The sequence below is a fragment of the Palaemon carinicauda genome, chromosome 25, assembly GCF_036898095.1.
Source record: "Palaemon carinicauda isolate YSFRI2023 chromosome 25, ASM3689809v2, whole genome shotgun sequence".
In the NCBI taxonomy this organism is placed as follows: domain Eukaryota; kingdom Metazoa; phylum Arthropoda; class Malacostraca; order Decapoda; family Palaemonidae; genus Palaemon; species Palaemon carinicauda.
Window position 1 is genome coordinate 32,444,992 of NC_090749.1, and position 12,500 is coordinate 32,457,491.

The window sequence follows — 12,500 nt, forward strand, 5'->3', positions numbered from 1 at the left end:
TCTGAGAGTCAGTTCCTTTTCCCAATTGGGAGGACGCAATTTTGTTTATGGTCTTTCTATGCCAGTCTATACCCGCGAATTTTCTTAGCTCGTCAATCCATCGACTTCTCTTCCTTCCCCTGGTTCTTTTGCAATCTCTAGGAACCCAATTTGTTATTGTTCTTAATGTCTATCTATCATCTGTTATTCTCATTCTATATCTTGCCTACGTTCATTTCTTTTTCTTACTTGTGAGAATGTTCTCGAATATAGTTTGCTCTCGTATTCATGTTGCATATTGTTCTTGTGTATGCGTGTGCTATGTATATATATATATATATATATCTGAGCATTACGTTTTCCTGTCATTTTTACGCATATATATATATATATATATATATGATAAATTTTTGCACATTTAGACGTGTTTTTCATATTAAAATAAGCCATATATTTTTGATACATTAATGTCTGGATTCCCTTAACGACCTCGGGATCAGAGCCCATCTCACGCTAAATTGTTCGTAAATACGAAGCAATTGTCTGCTAGAAGTCCCCAGGTGTTGATGAACTCCGCCAGGCTGCCCTCACCTCCCACACCTCTCCTTTTCCCTGGAGACTGGTGAAGAGGAATCCTTCCTAATCTTCGATTCCTTCGACTTCTTCTTCGTCTTTTTTTTTTTTTTTTTTTTTTGCTTTGTCTCTTCTTCTTGTTATTGTTGACACATAATCATTTCCTATCAACATTAGAGCTACTTTCTCCTCTTCCTTATTCGTCCCTACGTCGTGTGGTAGGCCTAATCAGATCTTGGGCCTAATTTGTTAATGGCAACATTTGTTCCATCTATGGGAATACTCATCCATATTCCTTATCCCTATTTTGTTTTGCCTTTTTTAGTTTTCTTCTTAAGTTTATTTCATTGTATATTGAGTTTCTTCTTCTTTAAAAACAATTTCTATGTCTTTGTCTTGTTTAGTCTCTTAATAAAATCGTGAAACTCTCTCTCTCTCTCTCCTCTCTCTCTCTCTCTCTCTCTCTCTCGATGCTTAAGGTATCTTACAGGATTTTGAACCTTGGAATACCAAGGTCACTGTTACGATCTTAAAATCGTCACAGGTTCTTTTAATAACGAAGATAAATGTTTCCAACAACACCGATTGAAATATGGGAAATGAATATAAAAAGAAACTCACGAAAAAATACAACCCATTTATTCACAAACTTATATAAAGAAAATCAATGTTACTAATTCGTTTACTTTAACTGACAAATCAAATCAACCAAAACATCAACAGAAAAGGGGAACAGTCAGTAACGTAGAAATACTTAGGGAATAGTTTTCTGCAGCTGCTGAGACGATACTGGTATGGAGGCTTCATGCTTGAGAGCGTTGCAGAAGGGCGGCTTGAGTTCAGATGAAACTGGCACGATGACCGGATTCGAAGACGTCACAAAAAGGGTGGCATCAAGATGGGACATCAGAGGTCTTCTTCCAAGAATTCGATGATACTGTTGAACGAAGGCAGGCTGCAGGCAGTGTTGGCTACTGCTCATCACAAGCAGGGAGGGCTGGCTGCTTTAATTTGTCTCTCCTTCTCGGCCATAACAGATTTTGGAGATAGGCGTTTGTCGCCTGAAGGGAAGGTTAGAATCTGGCTCTACCAGACTTCTGGTCTTCTCTGCTTCTTATCTCGTTAGGACTTTGATCTCATCTGCTTCGGACATAGTTCCTCTCTTGTCTTATGTCCTGTCCTATCTCACTTGGACAATTCAACTAGCAATAATCACACCTCTGTTTCATTGGTTACGATATTGCCACTGCGCAAAGCTTGGACAATCTCTTCTTAAAGTTTAAATGCATATGTATGGGCAGAGTTAATTATAGTGGGCAGTGGTCATTTCCATAGAAGGCATTTTTTTTAACAATTCTGCGTCTCTATTAGCTTCCTCAAAAACGCCTACTTCGATCATGCCATGGAAGCTTCTAGAAAAAATTTCCGGTGCAATCTGGACCACGTGTTAAGTCATAACAAAAGGGCAGCTCGTGTCCTTCTATGATGACATATTTCATAAACAAGGATTTCCCTCAGGCTCGGTTTCTCAAAATATGCTGACTCCACTAATTAAGAGGATGACATCTTGTTCAAAACTGGACAGTCCCCTTATCGCGGCAGGCGCTCTCGTCGAAGCTCGGTTTACTTTCAAAATGCTGACGACAGTGAAGTGATGACAGGTTTGACCAAACAATACGGTAGTCGGATCTCGCCTCGCTGCTCACACTTTGGGAAGAGATATTTTTGTCTCTTATAACATACCCTTTTAAAAGTATTACCTCTACCCATGACAGTCACCCTTAAGGCTTTAGTAAGGCTCCAAGTTTCTGAAGCACAAGTTAATACTGGCAGGACCATCTGATTAAATAGTTTTTCTTTTTAGAGAAAGTGACATTAAGGAAATTTGCTTTTCATAATCCCATTTTGTTTACCAAAAACTCTCCATTCCATGCTTATCCAACTTTTATTTTCGGTCTCGTGTCCTGTGGAAACACTTGCTGTCTATCCTAAGTATGTATATTCATTAACAATCTCTGGATGCTCACCCATAACTCCTATTTGTTGTCTCTCTGAATTTTCATTGAACATTATCTTAGTTTTACGCGGATCAATTTTCATTCCTACATTTCAGCTTTCCCTATTCAAATCCTCCATCATCTTTTGGATTCTGAAGTGTGAAGTACAAATCCAAGATAGAAAGAGTCTAAGTAGGTAGTAGGTTGGCCAGGGAACAAGCCACCCGTTAAGATCCTACTGCTAGAGAGTTATGGGGTCCTTTGCCTGGCCAGACAGTAATACATTGCATCCTTTTCTCTGGTCACGGTTCATTTTCCCTTTGTTGACACACACACACAGAGCAAATAGTCTGGCCTATTCTTTACAGATTCTCCTCTGTCCTCATTCACCTGACAACACTGAGATTACCAAACAATTCTTCTTCACCCAAGGGGTTAGCTACTTTCCTCTTAGTAAGGGTAGAAGAGACTCTGTAGCTATGGTCAGCAGCTCTTCTTGGAGAAGGATCCTCCAAAATCAAACCATTATTCATATAAGAAGGAAGAAAGAACTGACGGTTTACGTTAGAAATATCAATCATTTGATTATTGTTAGGGAAAGACTTTCTCATCTTCTTTTGAGAGAGTTTGACTGAATGACCTAATAATATATCTGAGAGATGAAGGTTCCCCAAAAAGATAGTTTTGACTGGGAAGATAAATGTCGCCATTACGTTTTCTGTTGGATTCAGAAACAATGAAGGAATTTATGTGGATTTGACGAGGATCTCTTGCACTCATTTTTATGTGATGCTAACATGTACAAAATAATCGTCTTGAACTAATATTGATACTTGTTAATTATTAATCATTTTTCCTATGTAATAAAAATAAAGTCAAGAAAACAACATTTATCTCCACAAAAGACCAAGAGTATAAAGGACTTGCTTCCTGTTTCCAATCGGATATCCTGAGAGAAAGTCAACCCAGATCCGGAAAAGAAAATGACTGATATAACTTTGATTTTCTTCAAAAAATAGAAAAGAAAACAATGTTATGGTTTTCTACCTACACAACAACACCGATATGTTTACTGTTCAGAATTGGATAGATGTAAATCCCCCCCCCCCCCACCTTTTGTTTTTACAGTCTCTAGTGAAGGCCGGGTCATTTGGGGGTTAGAAAGGTCCACGTGATACGAGCACTGCTTTCACACAGCTACCGTAGGCTGTGAGTAGAGGGGTCTCGCTCGATTTCTTCAAAGTTTTCTGCTGATATTCCAGAAGATTTGACTGTTTTTGGAATCCAGGCTGATCCCTTTCATGTGCTGTGTGCCAATTTGCAAAGGAAATTAACGAACTGGACCGAAAGTGAGTGTTTTCCTTTCCAAATGTTGATGAAGAAAAAGCACGCCATCAAGAGAGCCAGATATGTTCCTAACTATAATAGTAGGGGAAGCACTATATTTATTGTTTTGATCATTACAATTGCATTATATTGTTCGTGTGGTATTGGTCACGGAATATCAGCCTCTTGTATAAGGATGAAAAGATTACTGAACTGTTTACAAAATTACTTTGGTATTCACACACTTTTCCCCTTGCTACTTACTATTGAATCAGAGACATCCCTCTTTGATAAGACAGTTCGGAAGAAACCCATAGCTTAGAGAGTTGCAAACAATAACAGTGGAAAAATGAAAATAAATATGTCAAAAATTTAAAGTAAAGAACCACATTCATTCCTTCTAATCAATCGACCTACTCATGCCAACTCCTTCCCCCACTCACCCACTGACCAACAGACCAGGCCTGGATTCGAGACGGCCTTGGCCAGACTGCCCACACCTCCCTCCCTCATCTTTGTCTCGGTCCACACCCCTGGAGACTGAAGAAGAGGAATCCTTCCTAATTTTCTTCTTCTTCTTCTTCCTCTTCTTCTTCTTCTTTTGTTTTGCATTGCCTATTCTTCTTGTTAATGTTGACACATAATCAGTTCCTATTAACATTAGGGCTACTTTCTCCTCTTCCTTATTCGTCCCTACGTCGTGTGGTAGGCCTAATCAGATCTTGGGCCTAATTTGTTAATGGCAACATCTGTTCCATCTACGGGGAATACTCATCCATATTCCTTATCTTATTTTGTTTTGCCTTTTTTAGTTTTCTTTTTAAGTTTATTTCATTGTATTTTCAATTTAATCTTCTGTAAAGACAATTTCTATGTTTTCGTCTTATTTACCAAAAGCTCTCCATTCCATGCTTATCCAACTTTTATTTTCGGTCTCGTGTCCTGGGGAAACACTTGCTGTCTATCCTAAGTATGTATATTCATTAACGATCTCTGGATGGTCACCCATAACCCTTATTTGTTGTCTCACTGAATTTTCATTGAACATTATCTCAGTTTTACTCGTATCAATTTTCATTCCTACATTTCAGCTTTCCTTATCCAAATCCTCCATTATCTTTTGGATTCTGAAGTGTGAAGTACCAATCCAAGATAGAAAGAGTCTAAGTAGGTAGTAGGTTGGCCAGGGAACAAGCCACCCGTTGAGATCCTACCACTAGAGAGTTTTGGGGTTTTTTGACTGGCCAGACATTACTACATTGGATCCTTCTCTATGGTTACGGTTCATTTTCCCTCTGCCTACACATACAGAGAATAGTCTGGCATATTCTTTACAAATTCTCCTCTGTCCTCATACACCTAACAACACTGAGATTACCAAACGATTCTTCTTCACCAAAAGGGTTAACTACTGCACTTTAATTGTTCAGTGGCTACTTTCCTCTTGGTAAGGGTAGAAGAGACTCTTTAGCTATGGTAAGCAGCTCTTCTAGGAGAAGGACACTCCAAACTCAAACCATTGTTCTTTAGTCTTGGGTAGTGCCATAGCCTCTGTACCATGGTCTTCCACTGTCTTGGGTTAGAGTTCTCTTACTTGAGGGTACACTCGGGCACGCTGTCCTGTCTTGTTTTTCTCCCTCTTGTTTAGTTAAAGTTTTTATAGTTTATATAGGAGATATTTATTCTAATGTTGTTACTCTTCTTTAGAATTTTATTTTTCTTTGTATCCTTTCCTCATTGGGCTATTTTCCTTGTTGGAGTCCTGGGGCTTATAGCATGCTACTTTTCCAACTATGGTTGTAGCTCAGCAAGTAGTAATGATAATACCAGATCTGCACAGAAATAATCATTAATATATATATATATATATATATATATATATATATATATATATATATATATATATATATATATATATATCATACAGGTTTCGTTGGATGAAATTTCACATCTTTTGTTCCTTTCCAGTTTCCAAATGTATATAAATAGTACATCTCATCTTGAAATTGTTATTTGTTTTTATTAGAGCGATCTTTCGAACTGCCCTCTGTCGTTCACAATCAGGCTACGATGAAACCTTGATTCATTTCACGTCAAAAGAATACAAATACAAGTAATAGAAATGTTCGGTAGGGGTGTCCCGGTAGAGCCCCCCCCCCCCCAACTCTTTTCTTGGCTTACTCCCATGGAAACCGAAGAAGAAGAAACCTTCCTATATAGACAGACAAGGTTAAAACCTGAGGGGGATGGGGAGTCAGAGAGAGAGAGAGAGAGAGAGAGAGAGAGAGAGAGAGAGAGAGAGAGAGAGAGAGAGAGAGAGAGAGTGGTAAGACATTGATTAACTATTGTTATTAGTTTTAGTGCTTGCTCAAGTACCCTTCCCTTCTATTCATTGTGATCAATCTTAATGCCATCTCTCAATAGAAAGATGAAAGAAATGAATAATCATTAACATAACTCACTATAATTATTAGAATCAGTAATGTCATGTCATGTAATGAATATAGACATTATATGAAAGAAGTTTTCACTTTTAGAAAAATGTAATTTTAGGGTCATTTCTGTCATTTTTCTGAGTTCCGTACATAGAAAATGTATTACTGACAATGGATAGACGTCAGTCCCCAGAGAATGACAGTCGAAGATACCTTTTATTGGCTGAATAAGAAATAATGATACAGAGATGTGTGAAAAGTCCTATTAGATGGGTTTATGTTTTCGATGAAGAATAAGAAAATGATCAATGATAACAACATTCTTGTTGGGTATTATTAGTTTCAACAGATTCATCTCAAGAGGTTCTCAGATGAAGCGATATTTGGTGGCGAAGGACAATAGGATGACAAAGTCCCATGAAGAATCTCAGAGTTTCGTAGGTAGTAGGTTGGCCAGGCCACCAGCCGCTCATTGAGATACTACTGCTAGAAAGTTATGGGGTCCTTTGACTGGCCAGACAGTACTACATTGGATCTTTCTCTCTGGTTACGGTTCTTTCCCTTTGCCTACACAGACACCGAATAGTCTGACCTATTCTTTACAGATTCTCCTCTGTCCTCATACACCTGACAATACTGAAATTACCAAACAATTCCTCCTAAGGGGTTAACTACTGCAATGTAATTGTTCAGTGGCTACTTTCCTCTTGGTAATAGTAGAAGAGGCTCTTTAGCTATGGTAAGCAGCTCTTCTAGGAGGACACTCCTAAATCAAACCATTGTTCTCTAGTCTTGGGTAGTGCCATAGCCTCTGTACCATGGTCTTCCACTGTCTTGGGTTAGAGTTCTCTTGCTTGAGGGTACACTCGGGCACACTATTCTATCTAATTTCTCTTCCTCTTGTTTTGTTAAAGTATTTATAGTTTATATAGGAAATATTTATTTTAATGTTGTTACTGTCCTTAAAATATTTTATTTTTCCTTGTTTCCTTTCCTCACTGGGCTATTTTCCCTGTTGGGGCCCCTGGGCTTATAGCATGCTGCTTTTCCAACTAGGGTTGTAGCTTAGAAATTAATAATGATAATAGTTAATAATAATAAGATGAAACAGGATTGCAAACATATTTCTTAAGATGTGTTTCTTTGGGAGTATCTTTACTTAGACCATTCAATCTAATTCTCTCCTATTCTTTCGTGAATTTTGTGAAATAAGAGAAACTTTATTAATATATGTTTGGGATATTTTCGAATATGATTTTCAGTTTGGTTTAAAAATTACCGGAGAATTTTTTTTTTTTTTTGGCCGATGAAATTTTAATATTTATCCACAATTTCTATAATCTAGGATAATTGACTTTTTCAAAGAATGGTATCTTAATAAATACACAATTTAATAGACAGGTCAGATTGTGACTCCTATACCTACATACACTATTTGGATGTCCTGGATTTCCCCAGCAACAACCCCTAAATAACAGCTCCTCCCTTCCCCCTCCCTTCCCCACCTCCAGGGGGCACCTTGGCTCAATACGTAGTATGTGTTTTGCGAGTGACTTTTCGTTCCTATTTTGTGCTGCATTCTCTCTCTCTCTCTCTCTCTCTCTCTCTCTCTCTCTCTCTCTCTCTCTCTCTCTCTCTCTCTCCTCTCTCTCTCTCTCTCTCTATATATATATATATATATATATATATATATATATATATATATATATATATATATATATATATACATACGCACATCATTGTAACATACATGAACATTAACGTTTTCATATATTTATATTCATTCTTGTGTAACTATTCAAGTTGCTCCTCTTTTTAATCTGTTTCATTGTCTTTATTTCTATTTGTCGTATTTGAAACTTCGTTTTGTCTGTGAGATGTTTATATATGGGGTCATGAAGCGTGGGGGGTAGCTACTCAAGATCATTGTAAGATCAACATATAAAAATCTAAAGACGTATCAAAAAACATCAAGCATTCTAATGGGATATGAAGAAACAAAACTAGGAAAATTAATATTTAATGAATATTACAAGAAACTGTAGAAAACGAGACTAACTTGGAAAAGTAGTAATCAGTATTTATGAAACAAATCAACTTTTTCATATGAAAAGTATGTTTGTAAAATTCTTTGCAATGGCAATTTATATTCCATTTAGACTGTAAAATAGCTTCTATAGTTGACACATCTAACTTATTCTTCTCGTCTATCCATTGAGCAGTCATCATAGAATAGTCACGCTCCACATTTGCATTCTGAACAGGAATACTGGATAGATATTCACACAAATTGATATCTCAGAATACTGTTCCTGGAAGTCTAACTGCTGAAGGATGGAAAACCATCTTTCATGACACATCTTGGTCATCCATTCATCACGTTTGTTCTGTATTTGTTGATCAAGAATGTTTTTAATAGTTGACCACACGCAAAAAAAAAAACACGTTCTCATCAATTTTTACTCTTCTGTCTTTTAGGATTATTATTATTATTATTACTTACTAAGCTACAACCCTAGTTGGAAAAGCAGGTTGCTATAAGCCCAAAGGCTCCAACAGGGAAAATAGCCCAGTGAGGAAAGGAAACAAGGAAAAATAAAATATTTTAAGAACAGTAACATTAAAATAAATATTTCCTATATAAACTATAAAGACTTTAACAAAACAAGAGGAAGAGAAATTAGATAGAATGGTGTGCCCGAGTGTACCCTCAAGCAAGAGAACTCTAACCTAAAATAGTGGAAGACCATGGTACAGAGGCTATGGCGCTACCCAAGACTAGAGAACAATGGTTTGAATTTGGATTGTCCTTCTCCTAGAAGAGCTACTTACCATAGCTAAAGAATCTCTTCTACCTTTACCAAGAGGAAAGTAACAACTGAACAATTACAGAACAGTAGTTAACCCCTTAAGTGAAAAAGATATGTTTGGTAATCTCAATGTTGTCAGGTGTATGAGGACAGAGGGACTATGTAAAGAATAGGCCAGAATATTCGGTGTCTGTGTAGAAAAGAAGATTGCATCTGTTCCCAGACCGGGAGTACATCCAATAACATCCATGAAAAGACACCAAAACTTCCTAAATCATACCATTGTTCTCTAGTCTTGGGTAGTGCCCTAGCTTCTGTCCTTGGTCTTCCACTGTCTTAGGTTAGAGATCTCTTGCTTGAGGGTACACTCGGGCACACTATTCTATCTTGTTTCTCCTTATCTTGTTATTTTGAAGTTTTTATTCTCTTGTTATTTTCAAGTTTTTATAGTTTATATATGAAAGATTTATTATAATGTTATTGTTCTTAAAACTTTTTGTAGTTTTTCTTTATTTCCTTTCCTCACTGGGGTATTTTCCCTTTTGGAGCCATTGGGATTATAGCATCCCGCTTTTCCAACTCTGACCATTCTTTACATTCAGATCTCCCTGGACAATTCTATCCTGTTCGTAATACTAGGCAGGCAGTTAATTCTAATAGCCAGGTCTTCTCCGTCAGGAGGCTCAATACTACACAGTATTCTAGAAGTTTTATTCCAGCTGTTACCAAGTTGTGGAATGATCTTCCTAGTCAGGTAGTTGAATCAGTAGAACTTCAAAAGTTCAAAGTTGGAGCAAATGTTTTTATGTTGACCAGGCTGACATGAGTCTTTTTATTGTTTATATAGGACATATCTGTTTTAACGTTGTTAATAGTTTATATAGGACATATCTGTTTTGACGCTGTTACTGTTTTTAGAATGATATATTGTTAATTTATTCTCATCATTTATTTATTTCCTTATTTCCTTTCCTCACTGGGCTATTTTTCCCTGTTGGAACCCTTGGGATTATAGCATCTTGCTTTTCCAACTAGGGATGTAGTTTGGCTAGTAATAATAATAATAATAATAATGATAATAATAATAATAATAATAATAATAATAACAATTCGGGACGTAATATTCCTCAATCTTTTTGACAAAATGTTCTTAAAAAGGAAAGTAAAAAATACAAAAACAAAGATATTAATTGTGTTCATTATTTCTTACCATAGACACTCGTTGATAGGGCGAGATCTGTTGTATAACAGATAATCTGAGTGAAATACTTCTTCAATAAAGGTTTAAATGAATAGCCATCGATGAAAAGACTTCTTCAAAGATACATAGAGTGGAATGACAAATGATGAATCAAACCGTCTGTGTATCTTATTTCCTATAAGAGTCCCAAAACAACGAGAGAAAACTTCAAAACTGCGCAAATTCTGATACCAAACAAAACAAAAGACGAAGTGGCAACTGAGATGAAGAGTAGGAAACTTCTCCCAGTGGAACACGTGCTCGCCAGTTGTCAAGCTGGCGAGGAGGAGAAGGGGTGTGGTCAAGCTCTGATGGAATGCACTAGCTTCTCCAGAGGGACCGATGGCCTCTGGAAGGTCAAGGACGACATTTCTGCATTTGTGCGTTCTGGGCCAAGACCTGTTCCTCCTCGGGGAATTCCTCCTCATCCACTGTTTTTCTTACTTCGTCTTCTTCTTCTTTTCTAGGACATAAAATGCCTTCGTAAGTCAGTTTTTGCACATGAATAATAAAGACGCGCGCTCGCGCGCGTGTGTGTGTGTGTGTGTCAACCTGGGAAATTGGTAGAGTTACAAATGAAAGAACATGGAACGAAGCAAAGGCCGTAATTCAGTGCAACAATATGGTTAACAGATATATTTAATTGTGTCTTATTAACTCAACCAATAATATTACATTAAATTTGAACTCCAAAAATTTTTAACTTTATATTTAAATTAGACAAAAAATATTATCAAGTACAAGAATAATGTTGAGGTTAGACTTCATTACAGTGCTTATAGTAAAGTAGAAAAGGAATTCCATTTTGTAATCTACTTATATTTGGTTACCTTGGCATAAGCTGCACCTTTTCACCTTTTGATTAAACCTTGTGATCCTTCTCTTCTCGTTTACCTTTCTTTCTTTGGACTCTATTTTCCCATAGTGTTTTATCTTTTGTATGCAAACGATGTAGGAATAAACACGTAGTGCTATAGCCTCTGTACTATGGTCTTCCACTGTCTTGGGTTAGAGTTCTCTTGCTTGAGGGTACACTCGGGCTCCCTATTCTATCTAGTTTCTCTTCCTCTTGTTTTATTGAAGTTTTTATTGTTTATATATGAAATATTCATTTTAATGTTGTTACTATTCTTAAAATATTGTATTTTTCCTTGTTTCCTTTTCTCACTGGGCTATTTTCCCTGCTGGGGCCCCTGGGCTTACAGCATCCTGCTTTTCCAACTAGGGTTGTAGCTTAGCATTTAATAATAATAATAATAAAAGTTATTGCCTGATTCTACCTTTTATTCTGCTATGGTATTCGTTTAGAATAGAATATGACAGGTGACTCAATCATATACATATGTATGTTTACATATGTGTATGTTGTATTAGTCATATCAATTTAGATCATACATGAATTTAGTCAATGAATCCTCTATTGATTTAATCAGTCTATGAAAAGCGAAAATTATAGAATGGCAGCAAGAATCTCTGGGTTTATAAATACTAAAGAAAAGTTGAAAATTAGTAATTGGAATGTTAGAACCATGAATCTGATTGGGAAGTTACAGCAAGTGGAGAATGAATTTATGAAATATGGTTTGGATATCTTGGCCCTAACTGAAATGCGATGTAAAGGGATTGGTAACGAAATTTTAGACCAAGGTAATATATATATATATATATATATATATATATATATATATATATATATATATATATATATATATATATATATATATATATCCTTATCAGCAGAACACCAATCGTCCTCTCCTACTTCAAGCTTCATAGATCTCACCTATGTAGGTCTGGGTCTTCCAACTCTTCTAGTGCCTTGTGGAGCCCAGTTGAAAGTTTGGTGAACTAATCTCTCTTGGGGAGTGCGAAGAGCATGACCAAACCATCTCCATCTACCCCTCACCATGATCTCATCCACATTTGGCAGTCGAGTAATCTCTCGTATAGTTTCATTTCTAATCCTGTCCTGCCATTCAACTCCTAATAATCTTTGGATGATTTTGTTCTCAAATCTACAAAATCTGTTGGATATTGCTTCATTGTCATACCATGACTCATGTCCATACAGTAACACCGATCTCACTAAACCGATATATAGCCTGATTTTTATATGTAATTTCAGGCAATTTTATTTCCA

The 12,500-nt window shown here is 36.6% G+C and overlaps 1 protein-coding gene and 1 pseudogene across 1 annotated transcript in view; one reads left to right on the forward strand and one right to left on the reverse strand.

Moving 5' to 3' along the window:
- Positions 1–12,500, forward strand: part of LOC137618979 (hepatitis A virus cellular receptor 2 homolog) — a 600,331-nt gene that overhangs the window by 434,658 nt on the left and 153,173 nt on the right. The window lies entirely within an intron of this gene.
- LOC137619327 (U4 spliceosomal RNA) lies at positions 1,748–1,810 on the reverse strand (annotated as a pseudogene).